This window comes from Bufo bufo, unplaced genomic scaffold, assembly GCF_905171765.1.
Source record: "Bufo bufo unplaced genomic scaffold, aBufBuf1.1, whole genome shotgun sequence".
NCBI lineage: Eukaryota > Metazoa > Chordata > Amphibia > Anura > Bufonidae > Bufo > Bufo bufo.
Genome location: NW_024400076.1, coordinates 19,901 through 44,326, shown reverse-complemented (window position 1 = coordinate 44,326; position 24,426 = coordinate 19,901). Strand labels below are relative to the sequence as shown.

The 24,426-nt window shown below is 45.6% G+C and overlaps 1 protein-coding gene across 1 annotated transcript in view; it reads left to right on the top strand.

Annotated features, from left to right (window-relative positions):
• Positions 1–420: 420 nt before the first annotated feature.
• LOC120983422 (carnitine O-palmitoyltransferase 1, liver isoform-like) overlaps positions 421–24,426 on the top strand; it is a gene marked incomplete at its 3' end in the record, with an annotated part of 43,761 nt that continues 19,755 nt past the window's right edge. The window contains exon 1 of the mRNA XM_040413162.1: positions 421–565. The remainder of the gene's footprint in view (positions 566–24,426) is intronic.

Sequence of the window (24,426 nt, the reverse complement as noted above, 5' to 3'; positions counted from 1 at the left end):
ATGTATGAGGACTTGGGCACTGAATGTTTTGAGACCCTTGCAACCTCCTGCTACGGCCCTGGGTCAGATTTGATTTGGGGCCCAGAAACCTCAAGATACTTGTCTGACCAGCAGGTCCGTGACCCATCTCTTCTCAAACAAATAATTCACCCTACACTGGATTTTCCCTTTAGTGTACTCTTTACTTTAAGATGATAAGACTCATAAAAGTCACAAGGGCAAAAGTTAAACTGTCCCAGTGACTGTATGCTTAGAATTCCCAGTTACATGTGGTAGAAGAGTAACCAAACACCACGTTTCCATCAGTTGCTTGCATGCCCTGCCTTCCAGCCACTCCTATTTAACATACCCACTGTCTCTGCTTCAATCATATCTGCTTTTCACATGTCACAGTTGTAAAGTGAAGATCTGAGGCGTTGACTTTATTAACGCTAACAGGTCAAACCTGTTTGGTGGAGCTCACTTTGTTAGACCTATCACAGAGTAAACGGAGTTAGACTGTGGATCTTCTATCGGCTCCCCACACTTTCTTTCATTTCCTTGGAAGAACTGTCAAAATACTAAGGTAAGAAGGGAAAGGGTGAGAAGACAGAGATAAATAGGACCTAGATATTGGCCGTGAGATAAGTGTCGTAGATAGCAGGTAATAGAGAAAGGATTTCAAATCTGATCTGTAGACACGTGCTACTGTTCCTGATATCATGGTGAAGGCATTTACAAATAATCTTTATATTTGGTATATTGACGGTTATCATAGGACCTTCAGGAAATGCAGCAGCATATAAGCGTCTGGTTTTATTTTGTTGCTTCTAAAATGTATTGCTTCATCAGCTATAAAACATTCCCTGTGCACAGAGACTAAAGTCACAAGATGATCGCCACAGGGGCAAAACTCTACAGGGTTGTAAGCTGAGGGGGTGCGGTGGGGTTTCCTGAGAGCTAGGGCCCAGTAGAAGCACCAACAAGCCGCTCTGCCTTGTCCAAGGTAGTCTGATACAGGGCTACGACAAAGAACTAGAGCTTTGCCCCTCATTACTGAAAGCCTATCCACACGACCTAGGTTAGTCAGCTAATTAGGCTGTGTTCACTTATGTCACTTGTGTCCGACCAGTTGTTGTATGCCTTAGCTGGGCACATCTGATACATATTGTGCACCAGTCCAGGAACCACAGGCAGACAGAAAAACGCTGCATGCTGCTTTTATTTATCTAGCAAAAAGAGACATCAGGTGTTACAATACGCTGGATACCAGAAGCGATTCCATAGAAAACAGTGGCCCAGATTTACTAATCCTACAGCTGGTGCACACGTAGGCTGTCTAGACCTGCACCAGATTCATCACAGGATGGAGAATTAATGAGATACACACATTTGTCTAACTCTATATCAGATATTGAATCAGAATTGTACACCAGACTTGTGGTGCAATATTGCAGCAAAATGGCACGTTTTGGCCGTACCCCCTTTCCCACAAATCACCCCTTTATGCGGAGCCGTGTCCCTTTTTCGAGTTAGAAGAAACCCTAGTTGTGAGAAATTTGTGCCACTTTTTAGACAGATTTTAGGCGCAGATACAGTAGTAGAACTGAGCCAAAAAGATCAGTCCTGGCATCAGCAGTAGATAAATGGCAATCAGCCCTTATAAGCAATACCAGCTACTAATATCATCCACTCCTATAGAAGTAAGGCTCCATTCACACGTCCGTAATAATGGGTCTGCAATTTGCGGAACGGGTGCGGACCCATTCATTCTCTATGGGGACGGAATGGATGTGGAGAGCACACTATCTGCTCTCTGCATCCGCATTTCTGGAGCGCGCCGCCTATCTTACGGTCCTTGGCTACGGAAAAAATAGAACATGTCCTATTCTTGTCCGCAATTGCGGACAAGAATAGGCATTTCTATGGGGGCACCGGCCGGGTGTATTGCGGATCCGCAATGCACTACGGACGTGTGAATGGACCCTAAAGGTTCTTGAACCTGGAAATATGTGCTCATGGTAAATCAGGTCAAATATAAGCATATAATTGGATACTTGTCAATACATATCCCAATGGGCGGGAGGAGTAGGAGGAAATCTTTACATGATATCTCAGTCTGTGAATGCTGTGCACTTTTTCTGTGTCACAGGTCAAAATTCCTGTTACTACAAGCGAAAGTGTCACCAGGTACTAGGTGTGTACAGTGCTGACTCGTGACACCTTTACTGCATAGTGTACATTTACAGGTTTGTCCTCTAGTCATGACACGCCAATCATTAACAGCAAATATGTAAAGAAAATGGAGGCTATTGTGTGCATTGCTAAGCAACAAGACCACGTACTGACACAGCATGCAAGTGCACAGGTCCTGTCTCCTAGGAATGTAATATGCAAAATACAGGATTTTTGTATTCTACTTGTATTAGTCTTTGTGTATTTTACTTTGTTTAAATTAGAGATGAGCAAAATTTGTTTTGTGTCCGATATGTAGAATTTTTTTTAAATTTTGATTTGTGGCCAAATTGATCCTACACGAATCTGAAAGGTCTCCTAAGAGTCAGATTTTCTTCTAGTTTGTCATTCTCTTTTGTTTCAATTTTGTTTTCTGAATTTTTCTCCCCTCCCCCACTCTTCAAGCTGTTTATTGCAATGACCGCAATGGCAAAAATTGTTATAGTGACACTGACATATAGGTATATATATATATAGCTAAGGGAAAGACACAGCTGAAGGTGTTAACAAACAGCCTGTTTAAAAACACACTGCGCTGTCATGCGTCATGCTTTTTCATATTCAAAACCTTCCAAAAATTGTCCCATATCGGGGGCAGATGGTGTTTAAACACACACACAGTGTTATGGGAAAAAAGCAGTTGCTGCAAGCATCCAAAACGTATGCCGCAATGGGGGTAGATCACAGCCCTTGTTTATGCACACACATTAAAGAGGATGTGCAGCCAGTACATACTGATGCCCTATCCTCAGTATAGGGCGGCCATCAATATCTGATCGGTGAGGGTCAGACTCCCGACACCCCTGCCGATCAGCTGCTTCCTCTTCAGGATTACATTGCGCATTGTCTCACTTGAGGGGTGGGGCAGTGTAATTACAAGTGTTCATCTCATTCAAGTGAATGGAACAAGCACTTGTAATTACACTGTGTCACTGTGACTTCCAAGACGATGCACAGTGTAATCTTGAAGAGGAAGTAGCGCTCATATGAGCGCTGCCTCCTCTTCAAACTGATCGACGGAGGTGCCAGGAGTCGGACCCCCACCAATCGGATATTGATTACCTATCCTGAGGATAGGTCATCAGTATGTACTCACTGCACAACCTCTTTAAAGGGGTATTCCCATCTCATTGATCCTATTTTAATTTGTTCTAGAAGTGCCTGTGAGCATTTTTGTAATTACGTTCCTTTAGCAAATCCCTACCTATCTTGGAAAAAATATTCCAATCCTACCCCACTGTTGTCTTCTGGTATCCACTAGATATGGCCACCGCTTGTGTGCCGCATCAGTGGGCCGCGCTTGCGTAGAACATATTTGCTTCCCCCGGCCGGGCTGCACATCGCTGTCTTGAACGTGCACACCGCCGCGCATGCGCCATGGTGACTTCTTCCTGGCCGAGTATAGTACAGAGACGCGTATGCTCTCTATGCAGCGCAGCTCTGTACTATACTTGGCCAGGAAGAAACTCACCATTGCGGCGGCGTGCGCGTTCGCGGCTCTGTACTATACTGGCCAGGAAGAAGTCACCATGGCGCATGCGCGGCGGCGTGCACGTTCAAGAAAGCGATGCGCGGCCTGTCCGGGACAAGCCTTAAATTAAGCTCACTAAGCCCTCCCAGCCTCACAAGCCGGAAACCAGTAAGTGAACAGCGCAGCTCGCAGCAGGTAAGTATGAAATTGCTAGATGGGACAACCCCTTTAATGTGAGAAGAAACCATGGCTTGTTCTACACAACACAACTGTTAATTGTCAAAAGAAACAGTGGCTTGTTCTGAAGTTGGACAAGCCTGGAAAATTCTCCTTTTTATTTGGGAGCAGCGGTGTGGATGCAGAAAGGGTAAGGTGCAGGGGTAATAGTGGCAGCAATAGTAGCACCAGCTGTGTTGGAGTAGTAGTAGTGGCATCTATTTAGGGGTAATGCCAGAACCAGTAAGGGGAGGCAGCAGCAGCCATATGGTACGGAACATGATGGCAGGTAGGCAGACGGCAACTTATCCAAAAATCACAGACAGCCAACATTTTTTACAGACAAATTGGAAAACTATAATGAATGATAATACATGACTATAGCACAATATACTGATAATAACTAATTACCAGCATTTACTGTGAGCTGGAAAATAATGATAATTACATCCGAAATAATCTAGTCAAGTACCACCAGCCTCAAAAAAATTATGCAAACCTCTATTTTTTTTTCACAGACAGAGGAAAAGGGTTGCCTGTTTTTACAGACTGTCCAGAAATGTATGGACAGTTGGCAACCCTGGACGGCAGCAGTGGTGTGATGGGGCCTGCAATAAATAGCCACTGTCAGCAACGGCAGATCTATTCATCGGTCTCACCCAGAGGTGTGCGAAAATCCTCACGCATCCATGCCTCATTCTTTTTGACAAAAGTGATGTTTTTTACACTGGCAGAGGACAACTTTGTCTGTTTAGGTGTGAGCACACCACCTGCTGCACTGAAAACCCTCTCTGAGATGACAATAAAGGCTAAGGCTACTTTCACACTCGCGTTTGCTGCGGATCCGTCATGGATCTGCACAGACGGATCCGTTCAGATAATACAACTGTCTGCATCCGTTCAGAACGGATCCGTTTGTATTATCTTTAACATAGCCAAGACGGATCCATTTTGAACACCAATGAAAGTCGATGAAGGAAGGATCCGTTTTCTATTGTGTCATAGAAAAGGGATCTGTCCCCATTGACTTACATTGTGTGTCAGAACGGATCTGTTTGCCTCAGTTTCGTCAGACAGACACCAAAATGCTGCAAGCAGGAAAGTGGAATGGAGACGGAACGAAGGCAAACTGATGCATTCTGAGCGGAACCTTTTCCTTTAAGAATGCATTAGGGCAAAACGGATCCGTTTTGGACCGTTTGTGACATCCCTGAACAGATCTCACAAACGGAAAGCCAAAACGCCAGTGTGAAAGTCGCCTTAACAAGACAGTACAGAGAAAGCAAACTGAGCCTGTTCCGGCCCCTGTTCCAGTCTGCCTGCCTAGAAGCCCATGGGGTCAGAGAACACAATATGTGCCGAAGAAAGGCCACAGTCCAGGTAGGACTGAACCTGGTTGTTCTGGCAGTCTGTCTCTGCTGACTTCAGTCAGCCTGGCACATGACAAAACTGCTCCATCATGTTCATGAGACTGAACTGGCTGCTGCAGCTTCTGTTCCTTGTGGTAGCAGAGACGGTGGGTGACTTGGGGGGGTGGAGAGGACCTCCTGGTCAGACACACAGGCGGCAGTCTTCTGCTCAGCGAAAGTTGCAGAAAGCTGAATACACCAATGCAGACATCCCAACCTGCAAAAACTCATTTCAGGGAGGTGCACTTCTCATTTCAGGGAGGTGCACTTCTCATTTCAGGGAGGTGCACTTCTCATTTCAGGGAGGTTTTCTTTTTTTTATGAACTTTTTATTACATTTCCCAGACATATGCAGTATCTGCACACTTTGCTCTATGGTGTGGAGGACTGGGCTCATTACCCTGCCCCAAATTATCATATTTATGTATATGATTAAAGGGATTCTGTCACCACCTATAAGCCCTGTGAGCTAAACATATGCTCATGTCCAGGGTAGCATTCTGATTTCTAAGGTGGCCTTATAAAAGCTATTTGTGGCTTTATTCTGCGGAAAAACAGGTTTTACTAACCTGTCAATCATTGAATTAAGGTGCCCAAGCAGGGGAGGTCTGTGGATGCATGGTGCCCGGCCGCACGCATCGCCGTTCGTTCCCAGCGCCGCCTTCTACTCCTCAGTGCCGCCTCTCCCTCCCTCCCCCTCCTCCCGCTTCGAGATCCCGCGCGTGCGCACAGGCTCAGCCTGATGCGCCGTTGCGGACTGCTGGCATTGGCTTCTTCTTGCACTGTGTGCACGCGCCGAGAAGGGGACACTGCTACAGGTTGCCGGAAAGGTTTACTGCGAGTAAACTAGAGATGGGAAGTTCGGATCTTTCACATGAATCGGTTCATTTGAATCAGTTCATTCAAATGAACCGGTTCATGAATCAAATCTTCGGTTCATTCGCTGAGCTGAGAAGAAGCAAGTGAACCGAAGCTTAGGTTGCGCAATGCGCATGCGCGGATGCTTGGATTCACTTGCTGACTCGCTGAGTCGGCTCTTGTTCTGAGTCCGGAAGTTTATTCTTTAAAATCCTGTGTGTAATTATCTACCCCACTGTAGGAAAAAAACAAGCATCCAGGGGGTGTGAATTTAACACTGGGGTAAATAATATAATTAAAATGGAGGGTTAAATGTGTAAATGTATTTAAAAAAAATACATCTCTCTCAATAGTTCTATAGCTACTGAATGAGACAGAAGAAGGGATGCCTTTAACATATATATCTCCTTGAGAAGTCAATTTGACCCTAAAGGGTTAATTCAACCAGTAATCTAAACTCTGTCCTGTCACTTCTCTTATCTCTCTGCTATCAGTGAACCTTTCCGGGATATATTGTTTCACATCAGGGAGCCGCTAACTAATAGCGGGAGACTCCCTGAACGGCCGGGAGACTTGAGATCCCTGCCAATGTATCCTGGTAATAAAGTAATTTGGCCTCCCTTTTGGCATCAGAAAAACATTCCTCCATTTTACTTTGATAGTGAGGGTTTAAAGCGAACCTTTCACCTGGATTTCACTTAATAAACTATCAAAAGTACCTTATAGATCATCCTCATTGTGTTAGCACACGGTCTTGTCCCGCTTTTCTGTCATGTATATGCATGGAAAAATCGCTTTATAAAGTACTCTTCTCCAGCTCCACAAGTCACGTTAGATGTCAAGGGGGTAGCCCTTCCCTCACTCCAGGCTGTAACTCCCCTGCCCTAACCCCGCCTCTATGCAGTCTAATTGACACCCGGCTCAGTCGCCGGGACCGCGCTTGTACAGGCGGCGCATGCGCCGTCGGACTCAAGCGCTATCCTGTAACTGAATCGCGCGTGAGAAAGAGAAGACAGGCAGGCATCGGGGACGGCGCATGCGCGATTCAGTTACAGGATAGCACTTGAGTTTATTAAGTGAAATCCAGGTGAAAGGTTCGCTTTAAAAGCATGGCTATCCAGTCAGATTGCTCAATGCTACCGATATGCCATGTCAGTACGTAAGCATTAAGTATACAGCTTGTCATGCTCGCCAGCGTGCCCGAGGCCCAATTCTTTCTGGCTCTGCCCCCGACGGTTGGTCATCATAGCTGGTGTCATCATCATCAACCACCTGCTCCTCCTCCGCCACTGACTCCTCCTCGTCCAGGGGTAGCTCCTCCTCCTCCTGCAATTCCTCCTTCATGGGACTTTGTCCATATGGGTCCCCAACAGCTACAGGGTGGCCAGCAAGGTGCTCTGCGATAAATATAAGGGAGATGACATTGTTTATGCCACAGTTGTCTCTACTGACAAATCTGGTGGCATCTTCAAAGGTCCCCTGAGTACAGGACAAGGGTCTCTGATGAGCTGCCATTGTGTGACCTGCTGAGGTGGTCTGGTGCAAGACGAAACCATTCACCACTTTATGCTGCTTGTACAGACGCTCCAGCATATGCAAGGTGGAATTCTAGCGAGTTGGAGTTGCAGATAAAGCGGTGCAAGTCAGGTAGCATGAGCGGACTAGCCCTAGACACTGAAGGGAAATATCCCTGTGGGCCAATGCCTAGCAGGGTCGCCCAGCCCTCCTCACGGGCCCCGGCAGGATGCATAATCTAATTCTCTCCTATGCACCTGGCCAGCACCCACAGGGGCCTTCCTGTCTTCAACTATATCGCCATCCTCAGGACAGCGATACAGTTGAATATTGTGGCGCAGGCAGCAGTATTTTGCGCTGCACTGTGGTATTTGTCTCTGCTGGGGTGGTCTTTCTGTACTACCGTATTGCTGGCCCCTCATACTTTTGCTGAAGCTGCTGACTTGTGCTACCGCACCTTTTGTCAATTTGGACTCACCCGCAACATGGGGTTACTTTTAGAACACGGAGCAACATCCATTTTATTTTGCAGACCCATTGAAATGAATGGATCCGCAAAAAAAAAAAAAAAGGAGCGGACACGGAAAGAAAATACGTTCGGATGCATGAGCCCTTAGGCCTCATGCACACGGACGTTGTTTTGGTCCGCATCCGAGCCGCAGTTTTTGCGGCTCGGATGTGGACCCATTCACTTCAATGGGTCCGCAAAAGATGCGGACAGAACTCCGTGTGCTGTCCGCATCCGTTGCTCCGTTCCGTAGCCCCGCAAAAAGAATATAACCTGTCCTATTCTTGTCCGTTTTGCGGACAAGAATAGGCAGTTATATCAATGGCTGTCCGTGCTGTTCCGCAAATTGCGGAACACACACGGACGCCATCAGTGTTTTGCGGATCCGCAATTTGGGTACCACAAAACACACAATGGTCGAGTGCATGTAGCCTTAGGCTCCATTCACACGTCCGCAAAATGGGTCCGCATCCTTTCCGCAATTTTGCGGAATGGGTGCGGACCCATTCATTCTCTATGGGGACGGAATGGATGCGGACAGCACACAGTGTGCTGTCTGCAGCCGCAATTGCGGAGCGCGGCCCCGATTTTGGGTCCGCAGCTCCGCAAAAAGATAGAGCATGTCCTATTCTTGTCCGCAGCTTGCGGACAAGAATAGGCATTTCAATGGGGGTGCCGGGCTGGTGTGTTGCGGGTCCGCAACACACCACGGACGTGTGAATTATGCTGTACGATCCTGTCAGAGGAGGGAGGTCAGGACCTCTCACTGTCACGCTGCGAGTCCTTCGTATTTAAGGTGTCTGGCCTCACACATTTTTTGCTTTTTTCCTCCAGGTGTACATATTCCTATTTAGTGTGGGGCTACAATAATATATATATATATATATATATATATATATATGCAACTTGCGACTATTTCAGAGAGAAATTTGACTGTAAAAACAGTCAAGTCACACGACTTACATTAAAGTCAATGGAGTAAAAGTCGTGAGTGACTTGCAACCTGGGACACAAAATCCACCAGGTCGTGTCATACTGACATTTAGGGGCCATATTGTACCCCAGTTTTACTTATGTTCCATTTTACACTATGGGCTCAGCTCCAGGGCCTTCTTCACCACACATTCCCACCCCCTTCTTATCTGGGTAGGACAATCACGTGACGTCACCAAAGGCATGTCAAGTAATTGCAACGTAAATATAGGTGGAGCAGCTTATCTGCACGGTCACACCTCACCTCGCATGCCCCTATTATTCTTCATGCCCCCTCCCCTCATATCAGCCCACATCTATTGCTATTATATTGCCATTGTTGCTACTTCGCTTTTATCGCTATCATTTACAACAGCGCGCGCCGGTGACGTCACGCTCTAGTTCGCCCATGCGCCTTACCCTCCCGCTCGCGTCGCTTCCTTCCACCTGGAACTGCGCCTGCGCGATCCCATCGGCGGTAATCAAGACCTTCAGGCTCATGCGCTGTCCCGTATGGTGAGTTCTGCGATGCAAGTGCCCGGTACCGTTCGTTACCGGCGTCAGAAAGCAAAGTAACTGCAGCGGTTGTTGTTGTAGTCCTTGATCGGCAGGAAGTGGAGATGATGGGGAATTAGCGGCATTTTGCTTTTAATGAATAAGTGACGAGCTGATGTGACGTCATAGCCTTATAAGATGTTATCAAAGATGAGGGTGACAAGTGACACCCCTTTTACTGATCAAATAAATTATTTCAGCCCTTTCCTATGTCTGCTGCATCACACATGGATAGTGTAACCAATAATTGGCGCGTAGTCCTATGGCCAACAGGGTCACGCGTTAGTCACCTTGCAGCAGTTTTTTAGAACAGTCGTTGTCATGGGATGCACGTGCCAGTGACAAATGGCAGATTATTGTTTTTTTTGTTTTTTTTGCAAAACTTGATAAATATGATGCGACCGTCTATAAATGCCCCACCAACGTATTGAGGCAGATGATTTTTTGGGGTGCCTACACTGGGGGTATGTAACACATTGATACCTTGTCTTTTGTTTCTATGGTGACATAAAAATTGAAATAATTATTTTATTTTTTTCTACTCACTGCGTTCTAGACCCAGTCGAGCAATGTAGAGATTTAGTGGACTGACTATGGTAGCGGCTAGAATGGTTTCCTTGAACATCGTGAGGATTGTGTATCTGCTGCATGAAGATATTAAAACGCTGCTGTAATTGAGGGGTGAATTTTTACCTCTTTGTAGGCATTAAAGGGGTTGTCCGGGATTTAGGACTTTGTCTGTCTTGTACTAATGGAACATACACATAACATACATCCATGTCCTACCTTTTCCACATGTTTCTGAAGCCCCGTTTTCTTCTAGGAAATTCTTCGCCGGAAGTGTTGTTTTCTTAGACTCGGTGACGTACCAGGTCCCTTGCAGGAGCGCTGAAGCCTCTTCTTCCGGCTGCTCAGGGAGCCCGGTGACGTCACCGGCACTGATGGGTGGACTTTAGCGCTTCTCAAGCCAGTAAAACGGCTAGGGCAGCGCTTAAGCCCGCCCATCAGAACCTGCGACGTCACCGAACACACTGTCGGGAGGAAGCCTTCTCCCGGCAGTGTGTTACTGTAAACAAAAGAGCCTTTTAGCGCAGCACGAAGGAGAGCATCGGAGCATGAACTGCTCCGATGCTCAAGTCAGGGGGGCTGCTGGGGTGAAAATGGGGGTATGTCAGCTCTGAACCTGGACAACCCCTTTAAAGCCATGTGCATGGGACCAGTAGGCGCTCCAACTAGAGGTGTAACTTGAAGTCGCTAGGCCTCAGCAATATCTGTAACGTGGTCTCCACCTACCGTGTATAATACTGGTTGTCTTCCTTTCTGGTAAAAGAACTTCTGTGCTCCCTTAGGTGCCAGCACCCACTACTTCTTCACAACTATAGCTGCACCCCTGTTACCGGCATATTATTGCTTCCTGATTCATTTTCTGACGATGGCTGAAGGGTGTGTCCTGTCAGGACATAAATTCAGAATGAAAAATTTGTGACAATTCCAGAGCACCGTGCGGTTTGCTGCAAATTATATCAGTGCATTTACTACGTTCGCCTCGCCACGCCACGCCACTTTTAGACGTTAGACCCCGTTTTGTGACCCATGCAGCAATTTTTGTCACACAGGTGCGTTTACATCTTTGCCACTTGGGAGGGGCGTGGCGCAGGCCGGGACTTCAGCCTTGACAAATGTACTATTTTTTACATCTGCAAAACAGGCGTAAAAGAGGGGTGAAGGCTACTTCAGTCAGGTTCTGGAGTATTTTTTAACTCCAGCTGCACGGCTGCTCATGGTGTGTCTAATTTATGACAAGGCGCACGCCTCTTCAGTAAATAGCGGAGTCCTCTGGCAGCACAGGAGTTGAGGAACAAAGTCTAGTCTTTGTAAATGACCCTCACTGACTTCAAAAATTCCCCTTATGATAAGTTAATGAATTCCCACATAGAGATCTGTGCTGTTTAGAAAAGATTTCCCTGCTTTCTCCTGACAGGATCCGATAACGGTCCTGGAACTGATGATACGACTATCTTACGGCACCGATTAACGTTATTTGATGCAGCCTTCTTAAGACCCATTGGGGGAGATTTGTCAAAACTGGTGTAAAGGCAAACTGGCTTAGTTACCATAGCAACCAGATTCCAACAGGTGGCGCGTTACTTCTCTTCATATAGGTGACCGGCAGGATGACCTATCCTGAGTATGGTTCCGCACCTATCTCTGGGACCGCACCTATCTAGAAAACGGCTCCCCCCTCCTCAAGTGAAGGAGAACACACTGTGCATGCGCAGCATGCTCTCAGTTCTTCACTATGGATATTCAGAAAATATTTGAGCGAGCAGACGTTTTACCCGCATCTGACAGAGAGGGCATATTATGTCAATATTAAGTTCTCATCCGCCTTTCACAACAGCCTTAGGGTCCATTCACACTACCGTATGTATTTTGCTGTCCGCAAAACGTCTGGATGATGTCCATGTGACACTTGTGTTGTAAACGTTTTTTTTCCTTGACCCTTTATAACAATGCCTATTTCTGTCTGCTAAAAAAATGAACACGGTCGTGTAGACTGAACTTCCTCCGTCTAACAGCCATTAACAACACTGAAAAAAAAATACTCCCCTCACCACAGACACATGTAGTAACACTTGCTGCTCACTGGAGGCAGCAGGACCTGACGCTCCCAGTGTGATCATGTGACCTCACAATGCTGGGAGCATCAGGTCCTGCTGCCTCCGTGCAGAGCAACAGCAAGTGTTCCTACATGTGTCTGTGGTGAAGGGAGTATTTATTTTTTCTAACTTAGGGCCCTTTCACACTTGCGTTCTTTTCTTCCGGCATAGAGTTCCGTCGTCGGGGCTCTATGCCGGAAGAATCCTGATCAGTTTTATCCTAATGCATTCTGAATGGAGAGAAATCCGTTCAGGATGCATCAGGATGTCTTCAGTTCCGGACTGGAACGTTTTTTGGCCGGAGAAAATACCGCAGCATGCTGCGCTTTTTGCTCCGGCCAAAAATCCTGAACACTTGCCGCAAGGCCGGATCTGGAATTAATGCCCATTGAAAGGCATTAATCCGGATCCGGCCTTAAGCTAAACGTCGTTTCGGCGCATTGCCGGATCCGACGTTTAGCTTTTTCTGAATGGTTACCATGGCTGCCAGGATGCTAAAGTCCTGGTTGCCATGGTAAAGTGTAGTGGGGAGCGGGGGAGCAGCATACTTACCGTCCGTGCGGCTCCCCGGGTGCTCCAGAGTGACGTCAGGGCGCCCCGCGCGCATGGATGACGTGATCACATGGACACGTCATCCATGCGCATGGGGCGCTCTGACGTCATTCTGGAGTGCCCCGGGAGCCGCACGGACTGTAAGTATACTGCTCCCCCGCTCCCCACTACTACTATGGCAGCCAGGACTTTAATAGCGTCCTGGGTGCCATAGTAACACTGAACGCATTTTGAAGACGGATCCGTCTTCAAATGCTTTCAGTTCACTTGCGTTTTTCCGGATCCGGCGGGCACCTCCGGCAAATGGAGTACACGCCGGATCCGGACAACGCAAGTGTGAAAGAGCCCTTATTGGCATTATTGTGGGTAGGGGGGCATTATATCTATGGGGTCTATTAGGACTACAAGGGGCACTATGCTGGCATTTTTTTTTTATACTGGGGCACTGTGGTGGCATTTTTAGGCTACTTTCATATCTGCGTTTTCCCTTTCTGCTATTGAGATCCGTCATAGCATTTTAATACCAGAGGAAAACGCTTCAGTTTTGTCCCCATTCATTTTCAATGGGGACAAAACGTAACTGTAGGGAACGGAATGCGCCAGAATGCATTCCGTTACAATTCATTACGTTCCCATGACACACACAAAAGCGCAGCAAGCAGCATTTGTGAGTGCGTCCTGGGAATGCGGAGAATCTGTCATGACAATGTAAGTCAATGGAGACAGATCCGTTTTCAGTGACACAAACGAAAACGGATCCATCACCTATTGACTTACAATGGTTTTAGAGATGGATCCATCATGTTAATTTTAGAGCTAATACAACGGGATCCGTTCATAACGGATGCAGACGGTTGTATTAACATGACGAAAGTGAAAGTAGCCTTATACTGGGGGCCATAATTTAGACTGAAGGCATTATGAGGGCACAATATATACTGAGGGCACTGTACAGGGCAGAATATATACTGAGGGCACTGTACAGGGCAGAATATATACTGAGGGCACTGTACAGGGCAGAATATATACTGAGGGCACTGTATGGCTTGGGGTTTAAAAAAAGGCAATTAAATTCATCTGTTTTTAAAGGATGTTAAAAACAGATGCAAAACTAATGACAAACAGGTGATAGAAGGCCAGGAAATGGATGCGCACATGGATGCAAAATGGCCACGAAAACTGACAGTTTATCTGATTTTAATGGCCTTTTTTTGTCACTGTTGTGTGAATATGCCCTTTGGCCACTTTCACATAGTCGGGGGGGATTTATCACAACTTCACTCCAGAATTGTAACTTTTTGACATCAGTTGCGCAAAACTTTTTCAACTTTTTACATTTTTACACCACTCACTCCAGTTTTGAAAAGTAGGTGACAAAGTGGGTGTGGTTAGCTATGTTAATGAGCTTCACTCCGGATTTATCACTGAAACGGTTTTAAAAAAAATTGCTAAAAAGTAGGGAAACTGGATTAGCTATTCTACACAAAAGCGTTAGGGTACTTTCACATTAGCAGCAGGGGGCTCCGGCAGTCTGTTCCGGCATGTCATACTTTTAGTCCAGTTGCCTCTCGCCGTGTGCTGCCGCCGGAACTCCGCCCCCACCCCTATTATAGTCAATGGGGACGGAGCGGCAGTCCGGGGGCACACGTGAACTAGCGGCTGGACGGATCCAACAGGCTGTTCACCCACCAGAACAGCCTGCCGGAGTCCCCTGCCGTTAGTGCAAAACTAGCCTTAGGTTCAAAGATGAGACAAATTTAAGCAACACCATACGACATTTGATAAACCTTTAGGGGCCTTTCCCACCGTGGAATTTTGGCGCGGACAACAAAGACCACCAACAACCATGTCCTTTCTGCCTCCCGTTCATTTCAATGGGAGTCTGCTTGAGGAGTAGCGGCTTAAAGCCATGGCCGTGCCGGAAAGGGATATGTCCATAAGAAAAATGATACAACGAGAAAATAAAATCAGATTGGAAAAAAGCGTGTCAGTACCTGGTTTTGTTTACTCAAGAAGTAGTAGGTTCACCCCCCTTAATTAGGATTCCAGGCAGGAGGTTACACTCTATGTAATCGAGCAGAAGACAGTCACAAGCTTCTGTCTGAAGGAATGTGGTTTATGGGTGTGTAGTATGAGCGTTCACCATGTACATGTATCATACGTGGCTGAGGTTACATGCCGGATCTACACACTCATCACTTCTGCTTTCCACCAGATCTGATCTTGTCACACTTACATTACAAAGACCTCTCTATGGGTTATTAAAGCCTCCAACCAGTGCCCTTAATCTGGTTTTAGGTTTCTTTCTGTAGAACAAGTTTTTCTTCTTTGTTGGATTACTTGTTGAGTTTAAAGAGGTTGTCCGGGCTACAGATAGGGATCTATCCTCACAATAGGTCTTCGATATCAAGATGGGTGGGGGTCTGACACCTGACAACCCCTGCCTTTTTTGGGCAGCCACTGGTGCTGGAAACTATCCAGTGTAGTGAGTGGAAGCAGAAGGCTCCGTACACGGTGTCGTTTCTGGCACTGTCGTATTGCAGCTTCGTTCCCATTGACTGGAATGGGAGATGAACTGTAGAGTACTCCCCCTTCACTGTACACTGCTTCCGCTCCGTAAAGGTATATTTTCTGGCTCTGGCTGCCACCCAAAACTGCTGGATTTTTATTTTTTCGTGCGGGCAGTCCCATTCACTTCTATGGGAATACTGCTGCTCTGTGCACTTGTACAACTTGTCTCTAGTGTTGAGCAAACTTGTGTTTTAAGTTCGGCGTCTAAAGTTCGGGTTATCGAAGTATCCCGTTATGGATTCCGCTACCACGGACCATAACGGAATTTAGAATCCATAACGGGATACTTCGATAACCTGAACTTGAACTTTAGACGCAGAACTTAAAACACAAGTTCGCTCAACACTACTTGTCTCCGTATAGTCCTAGCCTTAAGCCCCATACCCGAAACCAGACCAGTCCCTGGGCAACCTTGAAATATCCAGGAAACTCCCACTATTGGGTAAGGGCTCTTTCACACAAGCGGATGGAGTGCGGGTAATCCGCTGCGTGAAAGAGTGCCAAGCCGCGCTCTGGACAGCAGAGACACGGAGCATTAACATGATTGATAATGCTCTGTGCCTCTCTGTGATCTTTTGACTACAAAATCACAGTGAGATAAAGTTGTCATCGTGATTTTGTAGTAAAAAGATCACAGAGAGGCATGGAGCATTATCAATCATGTTACTGCTCCGTGTCTCTGCTGTCCGGAAAGGGGCTTGGCTCTCTTTCACGCAGCGGATTACCCTCACAGCATCCGCTCGTATGAAAAAGCCCTAACTTTGCTCAAACCCTGCCCTTCAAATTTTGCATTTGGCCCCATCCCTTTCCTGCGACAGTTGGCAATTATTTGCGAGTCTCCGTAAAATAATTTATGCGGCTTTGAAAAAAAGAATGCCCTGTGTTGGGAGTGCTGCTGGGGTATAGAATTAGGCCCTACATTGGGGGTTTACATTTGTACGCATTTTTTTTGGATAAAAATATCTGTGCTGTGTCTTTTATGTAAGTGGTGGCGTCATTGGAGGCAAGTTCAAACTTTTTTTTTTTTCAACGAAAAAGGAATTAAAACCTATGTACAGTACATCAATGTAAAAAGTGTAAAGTAGAACTGGCTTAGTTGCCCATAGCAACCAATCAGATTCCTCCTTTCATTTTTCACAGCTCCATTGAAAAATGAAAGGTGGAATCTGATTGGTTACAATGGGCAACTAAGCCAGTTCTACTTTACGCCAGTTTGATAAATCTGCCTCTGTATGTCGTTGAGCTAAAGCCAGGGGTGAATCCTGCAGGAAGGAGAAGTCCTTCCTTTATATTTCTCATTCCCTTTCAACCCCCTTGCAATTAATTGATCCATGAGTGAGTGGAATCCTATGATCTAACCTTTGGCGGACAAAAATAAAGACTACCGAATTGCAGTAAAATTTTGATATCTGTCCATGTTTCTTGAATTATGGTTGTCTAAAGGCATTGTGGCAGAAGAAATCTTGAGTACTTTCTACTGGCACTATTTAGAGGGTTTCTGTCATGAGAAATAACGTTATGTAGCGATGTGCTAATGTCAGCACTACATAACAGTGTGCTTTATAACTCCCTGCCTGCCGCCATGGAGGCAAACGACACCACTTCCCTCTCCACCATATGTGATTAGATAAATAAAAACACTGACAACATTTTTCTTAGTGGAATAGAAATGGCCGAAGTGCTTTATTAAGGGTAACCAAAATTAAAACCAATAAATAATTTAATAAATTAATTAATAATTAAAACCATCAACCATAACAATAAATACCAATTTCAAACCATCCATATAGACCAAGATCCACTCAGCATCAGCTGAGCGATACAGGCCCTCTAATAAAGCACAGCGACAGGTAGCACAAAATTTAAGGGAGGGAGGGAGGGCGGGCGCTGTCCAGATCCGCAACGACTGCCCTGAGGTAGCGGCGAACCTGGAAATATAAAGGGGACAAATTTCCCGCCTTGCGGGCAGGAACAAATCACAGAGCTGGAAATCTCCCCCAGCAACAGGGTAGCAACCAATTAACAGCTCGGCTTTAGTTGCTATCCAGAAAATCAAACTTAAACAGAACCAGCTCTAACCGGATTCATCTTCTTGAGGTAAATTCACCTGAAAAATAAGGCGAAAAGGGGGAGAAAGGGGGGAGAGAACACAAACTACCTAATAAATTTGCCATAAAATATGGGGTCATTGCCCCCATGTGTCCCCCAAGCTAATCGCTCTGGTGGGCCATTACATTCGTGCTAAATAAAGACTTTTAAAGTATGCTAATGAGCGTCTAGGTGCTATTAGGGCGTTGCTGCAGCACCTGGACGGCACAGGCGCGGGATTTATTGGACACTGAGGAGAACTCGATAGTCAATCAACTGGACCTGGGCGTGCCAAAGGGTGCATAGACCAAGCCTCTAGGTGCTGAAGCAACGCCCTAATAGCACCTAGAGACTCATTAGCATACTTTAAAAGTCTTTATTTTAAGAGAACGGCGGCAGGCAGGGGGTTATAAAGCATACTGTTATGTAGTGCTGACATTAGCACATCGCTGATGTCAGTCAGCTACATAACGTTATTTCTCATGACAGAAACCCTTTAACCACCTCCGGACCGCCTAACGCAGGATCGCGTTCCGGAGGTGGCAGCGCTGCGCACAGTCACGCATATATGCGTCATCTCGCGAGACGCAAGATTTCCTGTGAACGCGCGCACACAGGCGCGCGCGCTCACAGGAACGGAAGGTAAGAGAGTTGATCTCCAGCCTGCCAGCGGCGATCGTTCGCTGGCAGGCTGGAGATGTGTTTTTTTTAACCCCTAACAGGTATATTAGACGCTGTTTTGATAACAGCGTCTAATATACCTGCTACCTGGTCCTCTGGTGGTCCCCTTTGTTTGGATCGACCACCAGAGGACACAGGTAGCTCAGTAAAGTAGCACCAAGCACCACTACACTACACTACACCCCCCCCTGTCACTTATTAACCCCTTATTAGCCCCTGATCACCCCATATAGACTCCCTGATCACCCCCCTGTCATTGATTACCCCCCTGTCATTGATCAACCCCCTGTAAAGCTCCATTCAGACGTCCGCATGATTTTTACGGATCCACTGATAGATGGATCGGATCCGCAAAACGCATCCGGACGTCTGAATGAAGCCTTACAGGGGCGTGATCAATGACTGTGGTGATCACCCCATATAGACTCCCTGATCACCCCCGTGTCATTGATTACCCCCCTGTAAAGCTCCATTCAGATGTCCGCATGATTTTTACGGATGCACTGATAGATGGATCGGATCCGCAAAACGCATCCGGACGTCTGAATGAAGCCTTACAGGGGCATGATCAATGACTGTGGTTATCACCCCATATAGACTCCCTGATCACCCCCCTGTCATTGATTACCCCCCTGTAAAGCTCCATTCAGATGTCCGCATGATTTTTACGGATGCACTGATAGATGGATCGGATCCGCAAAACGCATCCGGACGTCTGAATGAAGCCTTACAGGGGCATGATCAATGACTGTGGTTATCACCCCATATAGACTCCCTGATCACCCCCCTGTCATTGATTACACCCCTGTCATTGATCAACCCCCTGTAAAGCTCCATTCAGATGTCCGCATGATTTTTACGGATCCACTGATAGATGGATCGGATCCGCAAAACACATACAGGCGTCTCCCTGGAGCCTTCCAGGGGGGGTGATCAATGACTGTGGTGATCACCCCATATAGACTCCCTGATCACCCCCCTGTCATTGATCACTCCCCCTGTCATTGATCACTCCCCCTGTCATTGATCACTCCCCCTGTCATTGATCACTCCCCCTGTCATTGATCACTCCCCCTGTCATTGATCACTCCCCCTGTCATTGATCACCCTCTGTAAGGCTCCATTCAGACATTTTTTTGGCCCAAGTTAGCGGAATTATTATTTTTTTTTTCTTACAAAGTCTCATATTCCACTAACTTGTGTCAAAAAATAAAATCTCACATGAACTCACCATACCCCTCACGGAATCCAAATGCGTAAAATTTTTTAGACATTTATATTCCAGACTTCTTCTCACGCTTTAGGGCCCCTAGAATGCCAGGGCAGTATAAATACCCCACATGTGACCCCATTTCGAAAAGAAGACACCCCCAGGTATTCCGTGAGGGGCATATTGAGTCCATGAAAGATTGAAATTTTTGTCCCAAGTTAGCGGAACGGGAGACTTTGTGAGAAAAAAATTAAAAATATCAATTTCCGCTAACTTGTGCCAAAAAAATTTCTATGAACTCGCCATGCCCCTCATTGAATACCTTGGGGTGTCTTCTTTCCAAAATGGGGTCACGTGGGGTATTTATACTGCCCTGGCATTCTAGGGGCCCCAAAGCGTGAGAAGAAGTCTGGTATCCAAATGTCTAAAAATGCCCTTCTAAAAGGAATTTGGGCACCTTTGCGCATCTAGGCTGCAAAAAAGTGTCACACATCTGGTTTTGCCGTACTCAGGAGAAGTTGGGGAATGTGTTTTGGGGTGTCATTTTACATATACCCATGCTGGGTGAGAGAAATATCTTGGTCAAATGCCAACTTTGTATAACAAAATGGGAAAAGTTGTCTTTTGCCAAGATATTTCTCTCACCCAGCAAGGGTATATGTAAAATGACACCCCAAAACACATTCCCCAACTTCTCCTGAATACGGCGATACCACATGTGTGACACTTTTTTGCAGCCTAGGTGGGCAAAGGGGCCCATATTCCAAAGAGCACCTTTAGGATTTCACAGGTCATTTACCTACTTACCACACATTAGGGCCCCTGGAAAATGCCAGGGCAGTCTAACTACCCCACAAGTGACCCCATTTTGGAAAGAAGACACCCCAAGGTATTCCGTGAGGGGCATAGTGAGTTTCTAGAATTTTTTATTTTTTGTCACAAGTTAGTGGAAAATGCTGATTTTTTTTATTTTTTTTCATACAAAGTCTCATATTCCACTAACTTGTGACAAAAAATAAAAACTTCCATGAACTCACTATGCCCATCAGCGAATACCTTGGGGTCTCTTCTTTCCAAAATGGGGTCACTTGTGGGGTAGTTATACTGCCCTGGCATTCTAGGGGCCCAAATGTGTGGTAAGGAGTTTGAAATCAAATTCTGTAAAAAATGACCAGTGAAATCCGAAAGGTGCTCTTTGGAATATGGGCCCCTTTGCCCACCTAGGCTGCAAAAAAGTGTCACACATCTGGTATCTCCGTACTCAGGAGAAGTTGGGGAATGTGTTTTGGGGTGTCATTTTACATATACCCATGCTGGGTGAGAGAAATATCTTGGCAAAAGACAACTTTTCCCATTTTTTTATACAAAGTTGGCATTTGACCAAGATATTTATCTCACCCAGCATGGGTATATGTAAAAAGACACCCCAAAACACATTCCTCAACTTCTCCTGAATACAGAGATACCAGATGTGTGACACTTTTTTGCAGCCTAGGTGGGCAAAGGGGCCCATATTCCAAAGAGCACCTTTCGGATTTCACAGGTCATTTTTTTACAGAATTTGATTTCAAACTCCTTACCACACATTTGGGCCCCTAGAATGCCAGGGCAGTATAACTTCCCCACAAGTGACCACATTTTGGAAAGAAGAGACCCCAAGGTATTTTGTGATGGGCATAGTGAGTTCATAGAAGTTTTTATTTTTTGTCACAAGTTAGTGGAATATGAGACTTTGTAAGAAAAAAAAATAAAAAAATCATCATTTTCCGCTAACTTGTGACCAAAAAATAAAAAGTTCTATGAACTCACTATGCCCATCAGCGAATACCTTAGGGTGTGTACTTTCCGAAATGGGGTCATTTGTGGGGTGTTTGTACTGTCTGGCCATTGTAGAACCTCAGGAAACATGACAGGTGCTCAGAAAGTCAGAGCTGCTTCAAAAAGCGGAAATTCACATGTTTGTACCATAGTTTGTAAACGCTATAACTTTTACCCAAAGCATTTTTTTTTTACCCAAACATTTTTTTTTTATCAAAGACATGTAGAACAATAAATTTAGAGCAAAATTTATATATGGATCTCGTTTTTTTTGCAAAATTTTACAACTGAAAGTGAAAAATGTCATTTTTTTTGCAAAAAAATCGTTAAATTTCAATTAATAACAAAAAAAGTAAAAATGTCAGCAGCAATGAAATACCACCAAATGAAAGCTCTATTAGTGAGAAGAAAAGGAGGTAAAATTCATTTGGCTGGTAAGTTGCATGACCGAGCAATAAACGGTGAAAGTAGTGTAGGTCAGAAGTGTAAAAAGTGGCCTGGTCTTTCAGGGTGTTTAAGCACTGGGGGCTGAGGTGGTTAAAGGGTTTCTGTCACCCCATTAAACCGTTTTTTTTTTTTTCTTTACTAATATTCCCTATAGTGCGATCTCATGATACATAAGCAAATTAATCATTTTGGTTCAGTAGAATTTGCTAAAAATCGATTTTTAAAATATGCTAATTACCTTGCTACCAGCAAGTAGGGCGGCTACTTGCTGGTAGCAGCCGCATCCTCCGATGGTAATGACGCCCCCTCGGCATGCTGATTGACAGGGCCAGGGAAGGGAATCGTTCTCTGCTGGCGCTGTTAGAATTTGAAATCTCGCGCCTGCGCCGTACCTGTCTTCAATCGGCGCAGGCGCACTGAGAGGCGGCCGCTCTCTCGACCGCTCCATCCTCAATGCACCTGCGTCGATGACGTCATCAAGTACACCCGGAAGAGATTTATTATTAATAATCATTGGTGGTATAGTGTTAATAACTGTCATTTTTATAAAATTATTTATTCCCATTTCGTTGGTGGTTTTTGTGGCAGCATGCTTATTATGTACATACTTACCTGATTCGAGCATCCAGCGACGTCACCAGACTCTCCGCCTCCTTCCAGCGATGCCGGCGTCTTCTCTTCCGGGTGTACTTGATGACGTCATCGACGCAGGCGCATTGAGGATGGAGCGGTCGAGCGAGCGGCCGCCTCTCAGTGCGCCTGCCCCGATTGAAGACAGGTACGACGCAGGCGCGAGATTTCAAATTCTAACAGCGCCAGCAAAGAACGATTCCCTTCCCTGGCCCTGTCAATCAGCATGCCGAGGGGGCGTCATTACCATCGGAGGATGCAGCTGCTACCAGCAAGTAGCCGCCCTACTTGCTGGTAGCAAGGTAATTAGCATATTTTAAAAATCGATTTTTAGCAAATTCTACTGAACCAAAATGATTAATTTGCTTATGTATCATGAGATCGCACTATAGGGATTATTAGTAAAGAAAAAAAAAAAAAACGGTTTAATGGGGTGACAGAAACCCTTTAACTATAACTTTTTCTGGGATTTTAATATTGATGACCTATCCTCAGGATAGGTCATCAATATCAGATCGGTGGGGGTCTGCCAATCAGCTGGTTGAAGAGAAGGCCGTGCTCCCTGTGAGCGCTGCCTTCCCTTCATTGTTTTCCTGCTCGCCGTCGACATCGCAGCGGTGAGCAGGTGTAATTACAAGTTGTCCCATTCACTTCAATGGGGAGGCTCCTTCCAATACACTTGAAAACTACAATTTTTTTTATATTTTTTTTTTTTTGCCGCTCTAGGGGACCTGAGCATGTAATCGTTAGTGCGATTTCATATATCAGTGTATGGGAAATTTACTATATTCCAATGCTGTACTGACACCTGAAGGCCAACATTGGAACATACCTGTGATACAGGTTTGTACAGGCTCCGGCCTATCACCACCAAGGAACAGTTTCCCTGATCTCAGCCTGAGGGAGCCGTTCGGGCCCAGGGAGTGAAGCGCTCCCGGGAAAAGACGAGGGGTTATCGCTGAATGCAGATATTGTGAAACAGCAGAAACCCAGTGGTTATGGAGCTTGCTGCACTCGCAAGCGGGTGCCATGTTTAAAGACCCAGCTTCCACCATACATGTACAGAGTTGGTTGTGAAGGCTTTAAGCCCTTAGTGACCACTAATACGCCTTTTTAGTAATGTAAACATGGGGGTTTTAGCTAAACAGCTGGCTTTAATCAATCATTGCATGTACCCAAAATGGTGCATTAAAAACTAGAACTTGTCCTGCAAAAAATAAGACCTCATACAAGTACATTGATGAAAAAACAAAAAAGTTATAGCTCTTGGAATGCAATTAAAAAAAAAAGTGTGTGGTCACTAAGGGGTTAAAAGGGTTGTCTTACCATAGAAATGTATCCTTTATTCACAGAATAGGAGATAAATATCTGATCAGTGAAGGTCTGATCACCAGGACCTTCACCATTCACAAGAGTGAGGTGTCAGAGTGAATGGAGCCACAATCGCATGTCTGCTGCTGCTCCATTCAACTCTGAGACTGATGCAGAGTACCAAACTCTGTACTCTGCTTCTCTTCTGCAGACCCCTAGAGTTCAATAGAGAGACAGTGCATATGCGTGACAGCCGCTGCATTCATTCCTGGGACTCCGGCACCAAAATAGTTCTGCCAGGAGTACAGATATTCTAAATTCCCTACTGGGATTATCTCTACAGCAAGTAGTTGAGGAGCCAACCCGGAAGGAGGCCATTTTAGATTTAGTATTCACAAATGGGAATTTGGTATATGATATTACTGTAGGTGAAAGCTTGGGATCTAGTGATCACCAGCCAGTGTGATTTACTATAAGTACAGTAACTGAGTCACACCACACAAAAACAAAAGTTTTAGATTTAAAGAAAACTGACTTTTCTAAAATTAGATTAGTGGTATACGAGTCCCTATCAGATTGGAACAGTTTCAATGGAGTCCAGGAGAAATGGGACTACTTAAAAGTGGCACTATTGAAGGCAACAGATACCGTATTTATCGGCGTATAACACGCACTTTTTCCCCCTGAAAATAGGGGGCAAATCATGTATGCGTGTTATACGCCGATATTCATTGCGCTGT